The sequence below is a fragment of the Pan troglodytes genome, chromosome 6 (genome assembly GCF_028858775.2).
Source record: "Pan troglodytes isolate AG18354 chromosome 6, NHGRI_mPanTro3-v2.0_pri, whole genome shotgun sequence".
NCBI lineage: Eukaryota > Metazoa > Chordata > Mammalia > Primates > Hominidae > Pan > Pan troglodytes.
Genome location: NC_072404.2, coordinates 7,618,918 through 7,641,352, shown reverse-complemented (window position 1 = coordinate 7,641,352; position 22,435 = coordinate 7,618,918). Strand labels below are relative to the sequence as shown.

The following is a 22,435-nucleotide window of genomic DNA, read 5'->3' as shown; positions in this document are numbered from 1 at the left end:
GTCCAAATTCTCAAAAACAATCATTTCCACATCCTTGAAACTAAGCAAAGGCCTTCATTCATGAAAAACTGCTTAACTTAGGCTAAGACAGGGGGAATCTGTGGAGTTCTTACCTGAAGCTCTCCCATCTCCCCCCGCCCCTCCCCCCAACTCAGTTAATGCAGTCATTCCCACAGGGCAGGGCAGGGCAAGGCAAATCATAAAAACTAGCAGCTTTGCTGTCAGGGGCTGATTTTATTTGAAGCAGAAGGCACAGACTCTCATCTGGCAGAAGTGCTGTCAGTAAGAAGCAGCAATCTCGGTGGCAAGTGAATGGGGAAAGCCAGTGGTTCTACCAGGCTTAAGCTGTGATCCTGACTGGGGCAGCAATACACCAGTAGACTAGCTGGGAATCTGACAGAGAGTTGCATGAAATATGACAGTCATAGAGATACCTGATAAGCCTTCCACATGTGCCCAGTGGATGGGTAGCACACATACACAGGGGACAGCAGAGAGGGCCCAAGCAATTCACAAATTTCTGGCCTGCTGAGAGCCTGTAGGCATATGCAGAGGAGACAAAAGAGGGTCTGGAAAAAAGTAGAAACCAGGTCAGGCCTGAAAACTACCCGATCTTTGGATGTGCTTACAGACCCACATGCAGATCTATCAGCAGCATGTGTAGGCCTGACTGGCTCAAGGTATTTGCAAACAACCCCAAACCAATCACTGACTGACCACAGAGCTATGCAAACACAGAGGTAATCTAGGAGGCCAGAATTAAAACAAGTAGGGATTTAAGAAAAGAGAAGAAAGCCAGGAATGGTGACATGTACCTGTAGTCCCTGCTACTTAGGAGGCTGAGGTGGGAGTATAACTCAAGCCCAGGAGTTCCAGGCTGCAGTGAGCTATGATCACACCACTGTACTCCAGCCTGGGCAACAGAGTGAGATCCCATCTCAAAAAAAAAAAAAAAAAAAAGAACAAGGACAAACTAACAGAGACAATGATCTCACATTCACACATCAGGGGAAAATGAATTTCACAGCTTCAGTCCAGGTCAATTACTACACAAACAACAACAACAACAAAACCCAGCAATACTAGCAACTCTTGGGGATACAAATCAGCATCCAGAACTGCTGCAATATATTACCTGAAGTGTTTGTTTTCAACACAAACTTACAAGACATCCAATGAAACAGGAAAGGGTGACCCATACTCAGAAAAAAAAAGTCAATGGAAACCGTCACTGAGTGTCCCCAGATGTTAGATATAACAAAGACTTCAAAGCTTTTTATAATATAAATATATATTTATATTATATATTTGTATAATATAATTATATATATAATTTAATATATATATTTTAATATATATTATATAAACTGTTGAAAGATAAAGAAAAACTATAATATAAATATCTTTCAATGGTTTATATATTATATAATATAAATACATTCAAAGACATAAAGATGGTTTATATATTATCTTTCAACAGTTTATATATTATATAATATAAATCTTTCAACGGTTTATATATTATATAATATAAATGCAGTCAAAGAAATAAAGACAACTATGTGTAAAGAAATGAAGAAAAGGATAATAATAGTGACTCCAAACACAAAACCTCAATGAAGAGACAGAAATTATTTAAAAAATGGAAAATTTAGAATTAAAAAGTATGACTGCGGAAATGAAAAATTCATTACGTGAGGGCTTGCAAGATGGCAAAAAAAAATTAGTGTGCTTGAAGATCAATCAATAGAAGTATTCAATCTAAAGAACACAGAGAAAAAACTGAACAGAAAAATAAACTGTGCCTCTGACATACATGAGACATCAAGTGCACTAGCATATGTGGTGATGGGAGTCTCAAGAGAACAGGAGAGAGAGAAAGAGACAGGAATAAGATTTGAAGAAATAATAGCTGAAAATTTCCCAAATTTGATGAAAAGCATTAATCTACAGATTCAAGAAGATCAACAAACACCAAATAGGATGAACACAAGAAAAATCCAAACCTGGACACATCATAGCCAAACTGTTGAAAGACAAATAAAGGAGCAGGAGAAAATTGATTCACAGTGTCCAGAGTAACAGCAGTATGATAAATGACTGATTTCTCATCAGAAACTATGGAGGAAAGAAGGTGGTGGAATGGCATATTCAAAATATGAAAACAAAAAAAAATTTGTTAGCCAAGAATGAAGGCAAACTAAAAACATTACAGATCAAGAGAAACTGAAAGAATCTGGGGCTAGTACAGCTTATTTAGAAGAAATACCAAGAGAAGTCCTTTAGGCTGAAAGGAAATGTCAGATGGTAATTCAAATTCACAGAAAGAAATGAAGAGTACCAGAAATGGTAAATACGTAGACGAATATAAAAAGCTCTATAAATGTATTACTTTCTCTTTCCTTCCCTTAACTTCTTTTAAAAACATAAGATTGTATAAAGCAATATTTTTAACACTATATTGTTATATGTTATAACATATGTCAACATATATTAATGAAATATATGATAATAATAGTACAAAACAGGGAGAAGAAAATTGAGCTATGTTGGAGTAAAGTTTCTATATTTTACCATAATTGTTAGTATTAATGAAAAATAGATGGTAATAAGTTGGTATGCATACTGTAGTCCCTAGGGCAACCAATAAGAAAATAACTCTAAAAATTAGTTTAAAAATTAACAGAGGAATTAAAATGGCACATGAAAAGTATTTACCTAGCTCAAAAGAAGGCAGCACAGGAGAAAAGAATGGGTAAAGACATGAGACATGGAAAACAATGAAGAAAACAGCAACCATAAGAAATAAAAAAATTGCATTAAGTGTGAATGGACTAAACAGACCAAATAAAAAGCAGAGATTGTCAGACTGGACAGCAATATGATCAATGGCTGATTTCTCATCAAAAATTATGGGGGGAAGAAGGTGGTGGAATGACATATTCAAAGTGTGGAAACAACCCGAATATATACTGTCTAGAAGGGGTACATTTTAGTTCAAATATACAAATATGTTGAAAATAAAAGGATAGAAAAAGATATACATGCAAACAGTAACCATAACAAAGCTAGAAAAATATATACATGCAAATATTAACCATAACAGAACTGGAGTAGGTAAAAAATTTTTGGGGGGAGACAGGGTCTCATTCTGTCACCCAGGCTGGAGTACAGTGGTGTAATCTTAGCTTTCTGCAGCCTCAACCTCCCACACTCAAGTGACCCTCCCTCCTCAGCCTCTCAAGCAGCTAGGACTACAGGTGTGCACAACCATGCCCAGCTAATTTAAATTTTTTTTTGTAGAGACAGGGTCTCCCTATGCTTCCCAGGGTGGTCTCAAACTCCTGGGCACAAGCAATCCTCCTGCCTTGGCCTCCCAAAGTGCTGGGATTACAGGCATGAGCCACCACACCCAACCTGGAGTAGGTAAATTAATGTCAGATAAAATAGACTTTAAGACAAGAAATATTGTCAAAGACAAAGAGGAAGGTTTCATAATGATAAATATGTCAGTATCTCAGGAATATGTAACACTTATAAATAAATATCCTCATAACAACAAAGTCCCAAAATACATGAAGCAAAAATTGGCAGAATTAAAAGGAGAAATAGACAAATCAACAAAAATGGTTGGGGATTTCAATACTCCACTCCCTCTCAATAACTGATAGAACAACTAGACAGAAAACCAGCAAGGACAGAGAAGACTTGAATATTACCGCCAACTTGTCCTAACTGACATTTATAGAACATTCCACCCAAAAGACCACACAGTGTTTTCAAATGTATGTGGAAATATAAAGGAATATTATGAACAACTTTACACCAACAGATTAGACCTAATTTAGATGAAGTGAACAAATTCCTAAAAAGACACAAATTATCAAAACTGGTTTAGTGAGAATAGAAAATCTGAACAGACTTGTAACCAGTAAAACAAAAACAAAAAAAACTAAACTAAGACATAACAAATTAAAAAACAAACAAACTGATTAATTTGAAATCTTCCCACGAAGAAAAGCCCAGGCCCCTATGTCTTTAGTGGTAAGTTTTGTCAAATATTTAAAGAAATAATATCAAAACTTCACAAACTCATTCAAAAAAAAAGGAGAAAAACTTCTCCACTTATTCTGTGAGAGCAATATTTTCCCTGATACCAAAACCAAAAACATCACAGAAAATAACAGACCTTTATACCTCATAAGCAGAAGATTCAAAAATCCTTAAAATATCAGCAAACCAAAACCAACAACATATAAATATAGGTAGAATTTTCCCCAGGAATGCAAGGTTGGTTTAACATCTGAAAATCACTAATTTTGATCCCCTTAATAGATACAGAAAAATAATTTGACAAAATCCAACACCCATTCACATAAAAACTCTCAAAAAACTAAAAATGGCAGAGAACTTCTCAACCTGATAAAGACCATCTATGAAACCCCACAGCTAACATCATATGGTGAAAGACTGAATGCTTTTCCTCTAAGGCCAAGAACAAAGCACCTCTGCTATTCAAGATTATTCTGAAAGTTCCAGTTAGTGCAATAAGGCAAGAAAAAGAAATAAAAGTGCTCCAAGAGGCCAAGATGGGAAGATCATTTGAGGAGAGGAGTTCAAGACCAGCCTCAGTAACACAGAAAACCTTGTCTCTACAAAAAAAAAAAAAAAAAAAAAAAAAAATTTATCCTGGCATGATGGCACACGCCTGTAGTCCCAAACACTTGGGAGGCTGTGGTGAGGAGATCACTTGAGCCCAGAAATTCGAGGCTTCAGTGAGCTGTGATCATACCACTGCACTCCAGCCTGGGCAACAGAGTAAGACCCTGTCTCTGAAAATAAAAAAAATAAAATAAAATAAAAATAGGCATATACTTCAATGGAATAGAATTGAGAGTCCAGAAATAAACTTTTCCATTTATGATTCCAATAAGATGTAGTGCAGAAAAGATAGTCTTTTTCAAAAACATGTATACAGCAAAACAAGCTCTGACCCTCACACACCATACAGACATTAGCTAAAATTGGACAATAGGCCTAAGTGCAAGAGCTAAGGCTATAAACGTCCTAGAAGAAAACAGATGAAATCTTTGTGACCTTGGGTTAGGCAAACGATTCCTAAATATGACACCCAAAACATGCTCCATAAAAGAAAAAAAATGATAAATTGGACTTTATAATAAGTTAAAAAATGTCTGTGCTCCAAAAAGATACCATTAAGAAAATGAAAGACAAGCTCCAGAGTGGGATAAGAGATCAGAAATTACATTTCTGAAAAAGGACTTGTATCCAGAACATATACAGAACTCACAATAATTCTGAATAATTTTGAAACTCAATAATAAGACAAATCCATTAAATATGGGCAAGAGATTTGAATAGACATTTTATCAAAGAAGAAATATGAATGCCTAATGAGCACATGAAAAGATGTTCAACTTCATCGGTCATTCGGAAACTGCAAATTTATACCACATGGGACACCATTACACATCCGCCTGAAGATCTGTAATAAAAAGACCGACAATAGCAGGTGGTGAGAGACACGCAGGGGCTGGAACCCTCACGTGTTGCTGGTGGGAATGTAACATGGTCCGGCCAGTTTGGAAAACTGTTTGGCAGCTTGTTAAGAATTTAAATATGGCCGGGCACAGTGGCACACACCTGTAATCCCAGCACTTTGGGAGGCCAAGGCGGGTGGATCACTTGAGGTCAGGAGTTCAAGACCAACCTGGCCAACATGGCGAGACCCAGTCTCTACTAAAAAATACAAAAATCAGCTGGGCATGGTGGTGCGTGCCTGTAATCCCAGCTACTCGGGAGGCTGAGGCAGGAGAATCACTTGAGCCTCGGAGGCAGAGGTTGCAGTGAGCCAAGATTAAGCCAGTGCACTCCAGCCTGGGTGACAGAGTGAGACTCCATCTCAAGAAAAAAAAGAATTTTACAATATGAACTGACCAGATGAACTCTCCTTCCAGGAAGCTGCCCAGTTTGTGCACGAATGTTCACAGCAGCATGATTCATAATGGCCCCACGCTGGACACACATGCTCTGCATGTGTTTTGGATAATGGATAAGTAAAACGGTCTAGCAATACAACAGAATACTATTCAGCAATAAAAACCAAAAACTACTGACACAGTCTATAAGATGATTGAACCTCAAAAATATGACACTAAGTGTTAGAATCCAGCCACAGAAGACTGCATATTGCAGGATGCAGGATCCCATTGATGTGAAATGTCCATTAAATGTAAATCCACAGGCTGGGCGCAGTGGCTCACGCCTGTAATCCTAGCACTTTGGGAGGCTGAGGGGTGTGGATCACCTGAGGTCAGGAGTTCGAGACCAGCCTGGTCAACATGGTGAAACCCTGTCTTTACTAAAAATACAAAAACTATCCAGGCATGGTGGTGGGCGCCTGTAATCCCAGCTACTCAGGAGGCTGAGGCAGAAGAATCGTTTGAATCCAGGAGGCGGAGGCTGCTGTGAGCCGAGAACGCACCACTGCACTCCAGCCTAGGCGATAGAGTGAGATTCAGTCTCAAAAAAAAAAAAAAAAAAAAAAAAAAAAATTGTAAATCCACAGAGACAGGGTGCAGATCAGTGCCTGGGGGTGGGGTAGGGGGTGCTGACTACAGTTGGGCACGAAAATGTTTTATAGCTGGTATGTAGTTATGGTTGTGCAACTCTATGAATGCATGAAAACCACTGCCTGGTGCCCTTGCAATGGGCTTGCAGATGGAGAGTGGAAGGCACGCTGACGGTGTCGGTGCACAGGATGCCTCTGTAAAGCTGCTCAGGAAGAAAAATGAAGCAAGCTCACACAAGGAAAACAAGCGCAGCACAGCCGCTGCCCCTTTCAGCATCGTCCCACAGGTGATCAGATTCTTGTCCCGAGGGTGGTGAGAACCAGAATGACTTTACCAGCCCCCAGACCATCCGCGTCTTGACCATCCTGCCACACTTGGTTTCCACTCAAAACAGGAGGATCTCCCCATGACCTTGGGGTACCTTCCCAAAAATCAAACGCACAATTTGTTCCCCTACGTGATCTGCCTTGGGCACTCCTCCAAGGGGTGTTCCAGCACTGCCCTGGGCCCACGGACCGGGTCAGAATGAGCCAGAGTGCCCAAGGCAAGCCCAGGCTACTCCCAGGATAACACCTGCTTTGCTTTCGTATCCAGACCACGGAGCCCAGCATCGGAGAATGTCCACTGGGTAGGTGAATGAATGAATGAATCAGTGAATGAACACTTCTAATGCGTAACTCCCATGTCCCGACTTCATGGTCATGTTTAATGAACTGTGCACCTGCACACAGGTGCGCTCAGGGGCACACGCGCCCCCTTCTGCTCCCCGTTCCATCTCTGTCCCTGCCCTCTCCTTTCCTCGAGGATGGTGATCTGGGTGCCAGGGCCCTGTGGTGGACAGGACAAGGCAAAGGTGACCCTGCACAATGGGGCTTTCAGAGGACTGGGGACACCACGCCCGCAATGGCCAAGGACAGGGGCAGAGTCACAGGAGGGAGCCAATGTTGGAGTGTGGCCAGCGGGCAGGGGGAAGGGACCCTCATTCTGAGCACCATGGCATCCAGGCTGTGCCAACGCCCCACAAATGCCACCCCGCTTGGTGGGACTCACCCCAGCAGACAGGAGTTAGCAGCTCCAGTGCACAGGTGCGAACATGAGGCTTGCAGGAACCCTCGGTTCCCCTCCCCACATCCTCCCCGGGAGAGCTCGGTAGGGATGGGGCTGAGGCGGCAGCCTGGGCCTCAGTTTCCCCTCCTGCCTGAACCTCCAGGGAACGTTCCTGTGGGTTCCCTCAGCCAGCAACCTGCAGGGGACCCCAGAGCAGGCCCCGGGACTGTCCTCCTGGCCCCAGGCCCAGAGTTCCCTGCCCACGGCCCAGATGGTCAGGCCAGGCACCCCCAGGCTTGGGGAGGTCCCAGAGCCTCCTGCAGGGAGGGGGTTGTGCAGCCGTGATAATGCCAGCACAATGGACCCAGGCCTGGGCTGTAGCTATGGCCCTCCCGCCCAGCCCTGGTCACCAGCTAGACCCTGGCAGGGTACAGAGCCCTGGCTGCTCTTTTGTCAAATGGGAGCGATGCGCAGTTGTGTGTGTGTGCATGTGTGTGCGCGCGTGTGTGTGCACGTGCGTGTGTGCACACGCATGTGTGTGTATGTGGGGGGTGGGCTCTAGCTGAGTAGGTGCCAACATCCCTGCAAGACGGACATAATCATTAGTGTGTAACTCAGGGTCACGCAGCCCAGCGGAGGTGATGGGAGATGAGGGTCAGGGTCCCCAGGCCTCTCCTCTCCTCTGCCACCCAAGGCCAGTTCCTCGGGGTGAGCACTCCTGGGAGCACAGGCCAGCCCCTGACATCACCCACTCTGGCATCACCCGTGCTCCAAATCCCAGTTCACAGCGTGTCCACGCGATGCCCGCACCCCACACTCCCAATTTCGCTGCTGTGCCAAATATTCCCTCACTCGCTAAGCCGGGTAGTCACCAAGACTGTCGCAGAGATGGGGGATGCTCTGGTACCCACGTGGGCAGACAGAGGGCACAGTGAGAGCCGAGGCTCAGGGTCCACACCCACGACCGCTGGGGCCAGGCAAGGGCAGCAGGGCTGAGGCTGGTGGTGGGTGCAGGAAGAGGACGCCAGAGGAGGCTTGGGGGAAGTCTGGGCACCATGGGAGGTGCTGAGGCTGTTTACAGACCTTTCTGTAAAATGTGGGGTGGGGGCCCAAGGGTGTCTGAGACAGGCTATGCTGGGTTCTGGCACATGTGAGCCCTGAGCCTGGACCATGTTACTTCCCCACTCCATGCCTCGGCCTTCTGGTCTGTGAAATGGGCACACAGCACCTCCCTCCGGGCTGTGTGAAGATTCCCAGTGGCGTGGGCCTTACCCACAACTGACATGCAGGGCCGCAGGGTGGGGCGGGAGAGCTGCTCTGAGCCCAGGTATGGGGTGTGAGGCTCAGGTGCCCTGGGTGGTCATGGCAGGATGGGAGCTGAAGTACCATGTTGGCACAGGCTGCACTCCAGGACCCCATGGTGTGTGTGTGCGTGCACCTGTGCCTGTGCACCCCTGTGCATGCCTCCCCAGTGTGTGTGGGAGCACGGTGGCACACACACTGTGCATGGTGAGGGCACAGGCGCCCAGGGCTGGGAGCTGCCCATTCAGCTAAGTCCCCTTGGTCCCTGACTGGTGTGGATTCGGGTGCGGGAACACTGGATTTCTGGTGAGTTGTTTCTCTGAAAAGCTGTCTCTGGGGACTCACAGCCCTCAGATGTAGCATGCTCTTGCTCTGTGGGGACAATGTAATGAAGGAACAAAAATAAGCCCGGATGTCTGTCAGACAGCAAACACCTCAGGGGCCTGACTCTCTTCCTGACGTCCCTCCCTGCCTACCCCAAGGACAGGGGAGCCGGCCGCTCCCAGACCCACTAGGAACCCGTGGGAGCTCCACACGCTCCCTGCATCTCAGAGCCTCCATCCGCTCGACTGAATTTGCAAAAAAAGAGAAAAAGCAGACAACAAATTCATTTTACAGAACCTAACCCTCAGACGGAAGGAATTTCACATCAGAGCCACGATCATTCATGAACCCACATCGGCTGCCCACTGTGGTGTCCGAGAGGGGAAAGGGGTGGGGGGGCCAGGAGGGTGTGCACACTCCTCTATTCACGCAGACGCTAATCTACACACACGTGAGTTCATGCATGTGTGTGCACACTCCTATATTCAGACACAAATCTACATGCACACACCCGTGAACCTACACACACCCCTGCACAGTCCTCTGTTCACACAAGTGGTAATCTACACGCACACACGTGAACACGCGTGCCTGCTCCCGTATTCACTTGGACACCCATCTGCACCCAGAGCCACACGCAAATGAAGATCTGAGAATCCCGTCTCCTGGAGGAAGCCAGGGTGCCGGATACCTGAGGAATGGGCCCTGAGCCCCACTTCTGTGGGCACCCCGAGGGGTTCTGTGCCAAGATGACCCCGCTGTTTCATACCAGTCCATTCTAGGGGGTTCATCTCCCCAAGAACACAGCTCTGAAACGCTAATGGCTGTCAAAGGGAAGCAGGACTTGCTTCACACAACCCTCCTCTCCACAGGACCGCCTCCCTAATTTCCTAATGAATATAAATAGGAAAATGGGTTTTGCCTTACAGAATATTTTTCTCTATAGGAATGTAGCTCCAATTTCTAAGCACTGTCAAAACAGAAGTTACATCCTCTCTGTCTCTCCGTTGCCAGCGTCGTCACCCAGTACGGGCTACCCTCATGGCTCTCAGACGTCGGCAGTCCCCTGGGTGGCTCATTCCCTCGTGTGCCCTTAAAAACCCTTTCTCCGCCGACATCAGAGGGATGCTTTAAAGCCAGCCTTGTCTCTCAGCTGCTGCAAACTCCCCAGAGACTTCCCGAAGCAATCCGAGTACCATCCAACTCTTCCCAAGAGCTCCGACACAGGAGCAGCCCGGACCCTGGGGCCTCTCCTGCTCACCTCTCAGCCCCCACGGCCAGCTGCACTGGCCTTGCCCTTCACCCACACGAAGCGTGTCTCAGCTGCGGGGCCATTACACCTGCTCTCCCTTCCCCAGCATCCTCCTTCCCTGTCTCTTTGCACAGCAGGGCACAGAGGGACGCAGGGACCGAACCTGCGCCCCATCCAGGTTCCAGGGCTGCAGGTCTGAGGGCCATGCAGGGCAAATCAGAAGGGCGGGGGATTCTGCCAGCAGTGGCGGCTCTGCCCTTTCCAGAACTGGTGTCAGCCATTTACACTCCCCACAGCCATCCATCCATCCCCGTCCCCACATGACGGAGCGGAGGCCGAGGCTCCGGGAAGGGAAGGGACCCACCTTAGGTCACGCCGGACACCAGAGGCTCCCCAGCCCGGGCCACCCCATGATCTGCAGCCAAGCCCTTCCACCATTCCACAGCACAGATAGATGCAGGGGTGGTCCCTCGGTGAAGAGGGCAGACGCCGGGCCCTTCCACAGCTTCCACGGGGCAAACAGACACAGGGGCAGTCTGCTAGTGAGGAGGGCAGAGGCCTCAGTGCAGGCTCCCCTCAGGCAGGGAGACAACAGACTGGGGGTTCCTCTCCAGGGTGCCCTAGAGCCACTACCAGCACCCTTCAGGCAGAGGTAGGCACTTGGCTAATGCCATCTCCCTTGGGATCTGGTCTAGGAACCAGCTGCCACCTTTCCAGACATGTCCGGGAAGCATCCCAGTCCCCCTCCCAGGCAGCCTCCCTCGGTCAGCACTCTGACCAGTGTGGGGGCCAGGCAGGAGCCACAGCACAGCCCAGAGTCCACGCCCAGGAGACACATCCTGAGGGTCCCCAGCCCCTTGGGCTTCTAGGGAGGCCGTGGAGGTCGAGATGGCAGTGAGGGAGCCAAGCGCTGGCCCCCCCTTCATGCAGCCCTGGCGGGGCAGCTGTGCTGTGGGTATCTCCGGGACACCTTCCCAGCCACTACTTCGGGCTGTGTCTGGACAGCGCGGGACTGTGAAGGCACACAGCTGTCCTTGACTCGTCCCTCCGGGCCAGCGCCGCCTCACTGTGTGCTCTGCAAAGCCCTCTCCCTGCAGGGCCTCCTGCGTACCGGCCGAGGGTCTGGGGAGCCCCCCGACGGCCCCCCCATTTCCAGACCCCGCTCCTCGGCCCCAGGAAGCCGGGCGGGATTCTCATCCATGTGGGGCGGGCACATGGCTGGCTGTGTTTGTATCTGTGTTTATTAAACTAGAGGGAGTTAATGACTAAGAGGTGCCTGAGTTTGATCCTGCTGAAAATAAGACTCGGATCTGTCGGTAAACACGGGGGAGCCTCCAGGCTGTCAATCATCTCCCGGGGTTTCCATCCCAGGAAGGATTCCGCCTGGACCCAACCCAACAGCCTCCAAATGTCAGGGCAGCAATGCCGGGGTGTGCACCTGTCACGTGGACAGACCCCCCCCCGAGCCCTCGGCCGCCACCTGGCCACATGTCCAGCGCTGGTGAGAAGCTCTCAGCGCGGTCAGCACTCTGTGACAAGCCCTCTGACAGAAGTTACCACTGGAGGGGGCGGACGGCAGAGAGATGCGCTTCTGTGGGGTGGGGTCCTAGAGGGGGTAGTGGGCCACAGAGGGCCTGGGGGCGCACAGGGGTGGAATGTGGCTTCCCAGACAAGCTGGTTCACCTCCACGCCGTGGGCTGCCAGGTCCCCGTCGGTAAGGCTGGGGCACTCTCCCAGCTGAGGCCGGATATGAGGTGTGGGGAGCCCAGCATGGGAGCAGGGCTGAGCCCAGATACCACTGCCTGCAAGCCTCAGTGGCTTGCGGCCACTGCCCTGTCTGGGCCTCAGTGTCCCTATCTTTAAAATTCAGAGATTGAATTGGGGGCTCTAGCAAACACAGTGGACCTGGTGATGGCTGGGCTGGCCCGGGCCGAAGGATGTTTCCCGCCCGGCTGTGCCTCCTCTGTCCCCATCCCTCCCTCAGAAGCCCAGAGTGCAGTTTTCCAATATACCCCAGCCTCATGTGGGGGCACTGGGCACAACACACAGGGAGGCAAGGCCCTGTCCCTTCCACCAGTCTCTCCCACTGTGGCTGCCCGAGTCTGTCCTGGAACTGGCAGAGGAAGACATTAGGGCAGACGTCGAGGGCAGGGGGGGTCACCGTCCACTGTCATGGCCCCTCTCCCCACCCCCCTCACTGCTCTGGGGGCCTCACACCTTCCCTTCCGCTGCCTCTCCTGCCTGGATGCCTGCCTCTTCCTGTGGGGTTATCTAAACTCTGCCCACCCTATAGGGGCCAGCTAGACCCCTCCTCCTCAGCCCCAAAGAGGAGCTTGGGTCCGGCTCACAGGGGAGGGGAGCCTGGAAGCCGTGAGTCCTGAGGAACTAACTGCTGGGCAGAAGGGAGGCAACCGGGGCTGAGTAACCGAGATCCTGAGACTCCAGGGTCTCCCACTACAGAACAGCCCCAGGAGTCCTAGCCATGTGGGTGGGGAAGAGCTGTGTGGACCAGCCTCCATGACTCAGTTTCCCCACTGGCTCCTGTGCACCCCCATGGCCCGGAGCGGGGAGCGGAGGAGTGGTCCTCTCTGCCTCAGTTTCCCCACCGGCTCCTGGGCACCCCTTATGGCCCAGAGCAGGGAGCAGAGGAGTGGTCCTCTCTGCCTGACTCAGTTTCCCCACTGGCTCCTGTGCACCCCTCACGGCCCGGAGCAGGGAGCAGAGCAGTGGTCCTCGCCGCCTGACTCAGTTTCCCCACCAGCTCCTGTGTACCCCCGTGGCCTGGAGCAGGGAGTGGAGTAGTCGTCCTCTCTGCCTCCCCTCTGAAGGTCCCTCAAGCCCTGCTGGACCCCCTCCTGCCTCAGCCTGGGTTCCAGCTCTTCTCCAAGACCAAGACCCCGGCTGCCCCAGGACAGCCCTACAGGTGTGGAGGCCTGGTCCAGCCACAGCTCCAGCTTACTTGCTGTGTGACCTCGGGCGATGCTGGACCCTTCTGGAAAATGGACCGGCTGGACCATCTTCAGGGGCTGGACCGGCTGATCTCCGAGGGAAAGGAGGCACATTTATTTGTGAGACCATTGTCTTTCCATCTGGGGATGCCAGCTCCAAGGCAGCCAAGCTCCTCCGGGCTTTGTCCCAGGCTCCAGGTAGGGCACACAGTTGGCCCTCGTCTGCCATCAGCGCTCCCAGGGTGGTCTCTCACCTCCTGCCCTCCCTCCCCAGGAGGCTGGAAGAGGTGGGACAGAACCAGGTCTCAATCCACCAGCCTTGGGAAGGGGACATCCGGGGCAGGGGGCGGGGAGGGGGGGGCACGGTGCTAGGCTCGAGTGCCCATAGCTGCTGCCCTGCTTCCTGTTCACTGTCGGTGCCACTGACTGGCTCAGGGTGCACAGGGGTGAAGGGAGGCAGCAGCCCCCAACGACCAAGGCCTCGCACCCTGCTGGAATCCCCTGACCTGAACCAACACAACAGGACACAGACGCCAGACATAGGACCCCTCCACCACCCTCTCCGGCCCCACCCCAATCCAGGCCTCAGTCTCCCCATCTGCACAGCTGGTGCTGGAATGGATGGCACCATCGTCCACTGCAGTGGCTCCACCACCAGCCACCCCCACAAACACCCACCCAAGGCCACTTGACACCCGAGCTTGTGCTGGAAGAAACCAAATCCACGAGAAAAACAAAAAGGAAAGAGCGAGGGGGGGCGCTGGAGAGATGACAAATGTATCCAATGTCCGCGGCGGTGCCACCATCCGCTCCAGGTTCACGCCCGGAAATTTATGGCCTCATCACCCAGCCCTGGAGATCTATCTCTCGCCTGTCACTCACTTGCATTTTTAATCCTGCCCCCCCGCCCGCCACCGGCCCCCTCGTGTATTTATGCACCACCCACCCGGGCATCTCGAGGGCCTGCCTGTTTCTTTCTTGTGAAGATATATGAACACCCCAAGTCCACGCACCTCTGCTCATAAATTTCCTCCAATGCGATGGCGTCTGAGTCTGGCACGGAGAAACACAGTCCCCTACCAAAATGGGGAATTGGCTTGTCGGGGGGGAAGGGATCCTGGGGTGGGGGCTCTGACCTCAGGGGGACCTTAGAAGGAGGCTTTCCTGAGTGCTTAGAAAATTCTATCAAAATCTAGAGCTGATGCGTGTGTGTTGGAAACAGATAGAGAAAGTCACCAACATGGGACCCAGGCAGCCACTCCGATTTTACCCCATTGATCTCAGGCACTGTGGTCATATTTTAGTCCCATTAATTTTTCTCTCCTGGAGAGCAGGTGAAGCCTACAAGTATACATTTATGGTGAAAATATTCAAATGCCGGGGTCCGAGACAGGCAACTACTCCAGGCTCTGGCCCTGGGCGCTTGTTGGGGACCCGGACACCTGTTTCTTGGTGGGGACCGTGGTAGGGAGGTGGAGGAGCAGCAGCCTCTCCCTGGCCCAGGTGTGGGGAGCCTGCCTCCAAAGACACTTTGAAAAATCAGTGCTTTCCAGTGGCAGTCCTGGGGCACGGTGGGGAAGGGACACCGCCCTCCCTCCCCTCCTCTGGTCCTGGGTGCAGGTGCCCACCACATCCCTGCACCCTTACCCCGGACTTACCAGGCCTCAGAAGTGTGGCTCTGGTTCAGGTGCCCACTGGCTTTTCTGGGAGTCGGGAGCTGCCTGCCCAGCCTGCTGTATCATCCTGAATTATATGCACACAGCAGTCCTGCTGCAGCCGAGGAGGAGGGGGCTGCACAGCTGGCTGTAGGACAGGGGGAGGGGCATGGCCCCCAATCTCTGACTTGGAGACCTCCAGGTCTTCTGCCCAGCAGAGGTGGGGATCAGAACTCCCTGACCACCGTATGCCCAGGAAAATGAGGGACCCAAGTGCTGGGGTCCTGGCTGGGCTCCAAACCCCCTCAAATCCAGGTGAGGGGGTGACCCCCTCCCACGCACGGCCCCCTGGAGTTTGTCCCCCTGCTTTGGTGGAGTGGGGCGCAAACCTGGGCTGGGACCTGTAAGCCAGTCTTCTCAATGCTTGTTCAATTAAAAGGTGGCAGGGGCAGGGACCCAGGGGGCAGGAGGCCAGGGGGCCAGCCAGGCAGAGAAGAGGAGCATGTTGATGCTTTTCAAGCAACCTATGCCCAACCCAATGGGGTTTCCCCCAAGGCTGGGTGCAAGCTGGACCTCTTTGGAGGCCGGGGGCCTCTCTAGGGGGCAGCCCCTGAGAGAGGCAATATGGGGAGATTTGCCATTTACATCTGCTCCTGGCTCCCAGTCCCTCCACAGCTTCTGTCCCCAGGCTCTCCGCACAGCCCTTAGCCCAATCGAGGCAATGAGCGGCAGAGGCAGCCAGCCCAAGCCAGGGTCCAAAGAGGCCCCACTCCGGGTGTGCAGGAAGGGAAAGTGCTGGCACGGAGGCTTTTTGAGGACGTGCACACCTGGCTCGGCCGGCCTCGACCCTTTCTGCTAAGCCTTCGTTTTTTTCAGAAGGCATGATCATCCTAGCCCCATTTCACAGGTGTGGAAACTGAGGCTCTGAGATTCACCTGCCCCAAGGTCACACAGCTGAGACCTGGAAAAGCCGGATTTTCATCTCAGAGGGTGTCGTTTTTATGGGGGGGGGGCGGTGTGCGGTACGGCAGGCAGTGCCCCCCGCCCCACCCTCAGCATCAAGCAGGTGACCTGCAGGTTTCAAAGGATGGAAATGGGGGCGCTTGTCTTTAGAGGCAGGTTGGGGCACGGAGGCTTGGCAGCCTCCTCCCAGCCCCCAGAGGGACGAGGACGAGGATGGACTCCAGGCGGGGCGAGGGGTGGAGAGCACCCAGTAAGTTCAGTTCGGAGCGAAGCCCCCCACCTCCCCAGCCAGAGGTTGGACTCAGGGGCTGGGACCGAGGAATGTGACCCCTCCCCGTGCGTGACTGGACGGTCCCCGCGCGGAGCGAGGAGGTTCGCAGCGTCGGGGGGAGGGCGGCCCAGCAGGGAGGGCGATGCGAGCCTGGGGAGGGGTCAGCGACTCGGCCAGGAGGTGAGGACAGCCCCCTAATTTCCGGGAAGGGAAGGGCAGGGGGCCGCGTCTGGGGGGCGCCGGGCAGGGTGCGGACGGCGAAGGGGGACGGAAGGGAGAGAGGCGCTGGGGAAGGGACCTCTCGGAGGGACGGGGCAGCGTGCGGGCTGCGGCAGCGACCCCGACCCGGGCCCCCGGGCTTTGTCGGGCTGAGCCTGCGCCCGCTCCGCCGCCGCCAAGTTCCTCCAACTTTGCCCGCTGCGCTCGGATCGCGCGCCAGGCCTGGGGGCGCAGCAGGGGCTGGGGGCGCACGCTGCGCACTCGGGGACGCCCGGGGTTCGAGGTGGCGGGGGGCTTGGCCGCGCCGCTCCCCGGGGGTGGTCCGGGTCCCAAGTCCCCCAGGTTCAGCGCCCGGCCGCGCTCGCCGCTTACCTGCCGGCCCGGCCTCGGTTCCGGGGCTGCGCCCGCAGCCGCCGCCGTCCTTCAAGCTCTAACTTCGCTCCCGGGATTGAAATTCCTCCCCAGCTTCGCCCATCGATCTGCGCGCGCGGCCCCGCCCCTCGCCGCGCGGCCGGTGGGGAATTCAAGCTCGCCCTGCCCCCTCCCGCCCCCCTTCCCTCCCTCCCTCCCTCCTTCTCTCCCTCCCTCGCTCCCTCGCTCCCTCGCCCGCCTGCGCGCTCCCTTCCACCCCCTCTTCCTCCGCCGCGAGTCCGGCTCGGAGCCTCTGGCCCTCCCCTTCTCTCCCTGGCCTCCCGAGCCCCCTGCTCTCCTCGGCTCCCCGCGCCAACCCGCTCCTTCCCTCTCCCGGCGACGCGCAGGGGCTGGGGGAGGAGGGGAGGTCCTAGAAAGCGCAGGGGGCGTCCTCGCGGTCCGTCCCCGGCCCTCCCCGCCGACATCTAAAAGGTGGAGGGGGTGGGTGGGTGGGGGGAGTGGGGGCGACAGCTGTTGGCTGAACAAGCTACCCGCGACTCCCACCACCTCAAGCAAAGCCAAGGCGTTCTCAGGTCCTCCCGTCGGTCCGCCCCCTTATCCGGGAGGGCAGGGACCTAGGGGCGGAGAACGCAGGGCGCAGGCCGGGCCCCCTCTGCCCAGCCCTGGCCCCGCTTCCTTCCTTCATTCACCCCACCCTCTAGGAGGACTTCAGGGGGTTCTCGAGCACTCTTCGGCTCAGTTTCACCCTGACAACCTGCCTGTGCGGAAGCCCCCGTCCGCATGTTACAGGAAGGGAAACTGAGTCAAGAGAGGCCCAGAATCTGGCCCTACACAGCGCGTCGAAGGCAGAGCCCCAGGGGCAGCCTGGACCCCCGGCAGGAGCCTCGGGACTCCACGCTCGGGCCGGGCAGGCCCCGGCGGTGCCTGGACAAGCCCGCGTTCGCAGAACGGCCGGCGCCTGGGGACCCTCTCCAGTCCCCGCGCAGCCCGCGCGTCCCCGCCGGCGCCCCCTCCCCGCTTCCTGTCCCCCGCCCGCCTCTGGTTCCCGGCCTCAGTACCCCCGGCACGCTCTCCGCTCGCCGCCAGCAGCTGGGCAATTCAACGAGCATACAAAAGAGTTGACTCAATTCAAAGGCAGCAAATCAAGATAAATCCTATAGTGTGTGGGGACCGGAGAGGGAATGTGAATGAACGCCCACGACGCCGTTCAGTCCTGTATGGACCGGCCTAGCCCGGCTGCAGGGCCTGACACGCCCGGGTCCTAGGGTTCTCCAGGAGCCAGAATCGGAGAGTGGGCTCTGAGCTGCCTTGGCTCCCAGGCCCCCAGCACTGGCCCGAATTTAGTAATTTAGAGCTTGTGGCCTCCTTCGGCTGGCTGGGTGGGGCTCCCGTGATAGGGGTGCAGAGCCTTGAAGGGGAGTGCTAGGACGAAAGCCAGTGCGCCCCCACGATTTCATGCAAATACTGGGGGGCAGGGGCCCTGGAAACCCAGCACAGCCCCAGGGGCCGGCAGGAAGGGCACCGGTGGTTTGGAACACCTAAGCTGTGGCCTTTCTCCCTCTGCCCCGACCTGGACCACGGTCAGAGCCAGGCCGCAGGCCAAGAGCAGGTCCTTGTTTACCCACCAGATAGATACTGCAAGCCTAGGATGTGCCAGGCCTGGGCCTGTGGAACGAGGCCGGCGGTGAGAGGGGCACCCTCTCCTCCCTGCCTGTCTGTGAGGTCTCCCCAGCTGCAGCTCCACTAGGGAGAAGCTGGTCGGCCCCCAGAGCTTCCTTGGTCACGCTTGGAAGGTCCCAGTAAGCTACCCTCCAGCTTCTGGCCTGGCCAGCCTTGTGCAGAAGATGACCACCGGGCTCCGGGCCCCAGCCTCTCCATTCCGCCTGCCAAATATAAACCCCAAGAGAGGTACTGGCTCCCCATTTCCAGCAGGTTCCCCCAGGCCTGTGCTGGCCAAGTGCAGCCGAAGCTCTGGAAGGAGCCTCCTTTGCCTTCGCAGGTGTCCCCCGTGCGCCCTGCGCTGTGCTGGGCGCCTGCCCGGAGGAGCCGCGCCAGGACGTCCTGCTACTTCCCAGGAGCAGGCATGATGAGTCCATTTCCTCGGGGTGCAAACTGAGGCCGAGGGCCTCTTCAGAGCGCCCTTGACCGGTACTGCCTGACCCCAGAGGTCAGTTCTGCGGTCACTCGGGGTCTGAGATCCACGGAGAACCTCAGAGGTCAACTTGAGGGGCGGGTAGGGGTACGCGCGCGGGGCCGTGGGAGGCGAGATCCCGCAACCTGAGGAGCCAGGACCCCAGCAGAGAGCGAAACCTGGAGCTGGGGGAGGGGACGGCAGAGGACTGGAAGCCGGGTTGCACGGCAGGGGTCGAGTCCTCGCGGCCGCCCCCCCCCACCCCGAGCGGAGGCTGCGCCGTCCGGCTGCGACCGAGTCCCCGGAGTCCCGGCCGGGTCGCCCCTCCCCCGTGGCCGCGCCGATTGGCGGCCTGCTGTTACCCGGACGCCGGCGCCGCCGCCGCGAGGACATCTGTCCGGGGCCCAACGCCGCGCTCCACGCCCCCTGCCCCTCCCCCAGACCCAGAACCGGGGAGAGGACGCGGCGGTGAAGCTGGGAGGTTGGAACCTGGAGGGCGGCGGAGTCCCGGAGTTAACGGGGAGGGGGGCGGGGCCGGCGCTGGCCCTGGGGACAAAGATCCCCACGCTGCCTGCGGGCTGGGCTCTGCAGACACCGAGGCAGGAAGAAGGACTCCGTATTCCCCGTCCCCCAGATCCTCAAATCCATTCAGGCTCAGACCTGAGTGTCCAGGTGGGGTGGGGGAGACCGAACCCTCCTGGGCCCTCGAGGCGCGCGAAGGCGACGCTGAAGGGGGGACGCCGGGACGCTGCTTCCTCCCTGCACACGCCGCCCGAGCTGCATCCCTAAACGCTTGTTTAGGGAGCTTCGCGAGTCCCCCTTGCCCTCCACAACCCCCGAAGCTGCCCCCAGCGACCTCTCCCCGCCCTCAGATGGGGCCGCAGGGGCGGGCGAATGTGTTGCGCTCGCCGTGGGTTGGGAGGAAGGGCGCGGATTGTAGGAAGTCCCTGCTCCTCCCTGGGCAGTCTGGCCCCGGGGACTCGCGCTCAGCCCGCGGCGGAGGACTCGGTCGGGAATGGTGCTGAGATTGCGCGGGTACGGCCCAGGGCCGTGACCGGGTGGCCACCGTGCAGTTTGGGAAGAGAAAAAGTTCGGAGGGGGAGCCGACACCCCGAGATCGAAGAGGGAAAATGGGAGGAAAGCAGGCGGCAGGGAGGGAAGAGCGGCGGAAGAGGGACCAGGAGAGCTGGGGGTCCGCTCTGGGCCCCGGGGCCCCGCCCCACTCGGCAGCCCAGCCCAGCCCAGCCCCGCCGCGCCAGCTTCCCGGACCGGGAGAGGCTAGGGTCACCGACGCCTATTAATAGCCGCGAGCAGGTCCTTCCCGGGAGCTCCGCAGCGGCCGGCAGAGCCCAGCCACCGGCTGGGGTGGGGGCGGGGGTCCCGTAACACCCCCTCCGGAGGTTCAAGCGGCGCGGGGCGGGGCGCTGCGCCCCCCCACGCCGGCTTTGCGAAGTCGAGGCACCCACAGCCCACTCCCTCCCCACCTCCGACTCCGAGACCAGGTTTCAGATGAAGAGGGGTTCGTCTGTGGTTCAACTTGGGGCGCCGCGGCTACCCCAGCGCACTCGAAGGCGTGCCCAGCCCCCTCCCCCTCTTTCTGCCCAGCCGGCTTTTTGCTCTCAGCGCGCTCCGGAAAGTTTCGGGGTCCCCGCGGCGCCTCCCTAGCCCTAGGGGTCCGGAGTCCTGGCCCTTCCAGCCGCGGCGTCGGGGAGGGAAGTTTGTCCGGCCCAGGCTCGGCGGCCGCTAACTTCGGGTGCGCCCGCCTCCGAATCTGGGTGGGTGGATGGGGACGCCCGGGAGCCGCGGGCCCCGAGCGCCGCATCCAGAGCCCCGCGGGCGGGGAGACTCGGCCCTGGCGCGGACGCCGAGGTCAGGGCACCAGGGATGGGGTGGCCCGGGCTGCGAGAGCCGCTGGGGACCCTGCGCTGCCCCCCGCCGCCCCCCCCCCCAGAGAGCATCTTCTTCCCTGCCTCCTCTAGGGGCGGGGACCCTCCGATCCCGCAGCGGCGACAGAGGGGTCCCCCGGCCCCGGACAGCCCCCTGCCCCTCAGGCCCCTTCTTACCTGGGCCGGGGTGCGGGCCCCGGGCTGGAGGCACTGTCGCGGGCGAGCAGAGCGCGCGCACCCCGGTTCCCCGAGCGCGGCGGCGGCGGCGGCGGCGGCTTCCCCTCCTTCCTCCTCCTCTTCCTCCTCCGGGCTCGCTGGCTCCAGACAGGCCTCCTCCCACTCCCGCCCTGCCGGCCCCTCCCGGAGCCCGCCCGGCTGGACTCGGCCTGCGACCCGGAGCCCAGCGGAGCCGGCGGGAGCCAGGCTGCGGCGCTCACTGCGTCAAGCGCGGGGCGAGCGCGGGGCGGCGGCGGCGGCGGCGGCGGGGACCGCGCGCTCGGAGCCCGGGGCTGGCCGGGCAGGCGGGGGAGCGGCGGCTCCGGCTCCGGCTCGGGCTCGGGCGCGGGCGCGGGCGCAGTGGTGGCGGCCGCGGCAGCGCCGAGGTTGTAGCACATTCTTTCTGAGCGTGATGGAAGGTTTCATGTGGGAGAGCGCGCGGGGAGGGATGGGGAGGGGGCGGGGGCCGCGGCGGGGGCGACTGGAGGGGCGGGGGGCGGGGGGCGGGGTCGCTGCCCGCACGTCGGTGGGCTAGGGGGTGGCCGGAGGGGGGCTCCGTAGGGGAAGTTGGAGCCAGCCGCGGGGGCGGCGTGGGAAGCCGAGTGGCGGCCTCGCCCGCTCCTCCTGGCCCGCCCTGCTCGCCCCCTGCCCCCGCCCCAGGCCACCCAGAGGCTCCCAGGCTTTGGTTTGGAAGAGAAGCGTCCGAAGGTCTGGGGGGTCGGGACCCTGGTGGCGCTGGGAGGTGGGCACCTGGGTGCGGACACGGCTGTGCTCACAGGCGCCCGGCAACCTCGTGGAAGTTGACCCCAAGTCAGACCCTCTGTGAGCGCGCGCGTCCGCGAGGGCCAAAGCACAGCCCGCAGGACGCGCGTTTGCGGGGCGGGGGGAGAGCGGGGCACTTGGGGGCGGGGAGGTGGAGCGAGAGGGTGGTCGGGCCCCTGGCGGCCCCGCGTCCCCAGGGACTCGCCCTCCCCTAAGGTCGCCGACCCCTCCCTCCCTTCCCTCCCCGTTGCGCGTCGCCCCCCGCCTTTCGGCCGGGAGGAGGGGGAGGCGTGGGAGCGGCCCGGCGCCTTCCGATTCCCGGAAGGTTCGGTTTAGCGGATTTCCCTCTCCCTTCATGCGCCTCCGGAATCCCAGCGGATCCGAAATCGCTCCCTCGGGCTCTGAGCCGAGGGGTCCCCCGTCGCTCCCTGGTGGTCCCGAGCCCTCGCCGAGCGGTCTCACGGCTTCCCAGGGCGTCTCCCACTCCCACCCGC

The 22,435-nt window shown here is 56.7% G+C and overlaps 1 protein-coding gene across 2 annotated transcripts in view; it reads right to left on the bottom strand.

The window, feature by feature from the left end:
- ELFN1 (extracellular leucine rich repeat and fibronectin type III domain containing 1) overlaps positions 1-21,369 on the bottom strand; it is an 82,039-nt gene extending 60,670 nt beyond the window's left edge. Inside the window, exon 1 of one of the 2 annotated variants that reach the window (XM_016957005.4) lies at positions 21,141-21,369. The gene's annotated coding sequence lies outside the window, so the exon portion shown is untranslated. Of the gene's footprint in view, positions 1-16,946; positions 17,080-21,140 lie in introns of those variants that run through there. The other variant, XM_016957004.4, reaches the window with a different exon arrangement.
- Between the last annotated feature and the right edge of the window lie 1,066 nt (positions 21,370-22,435).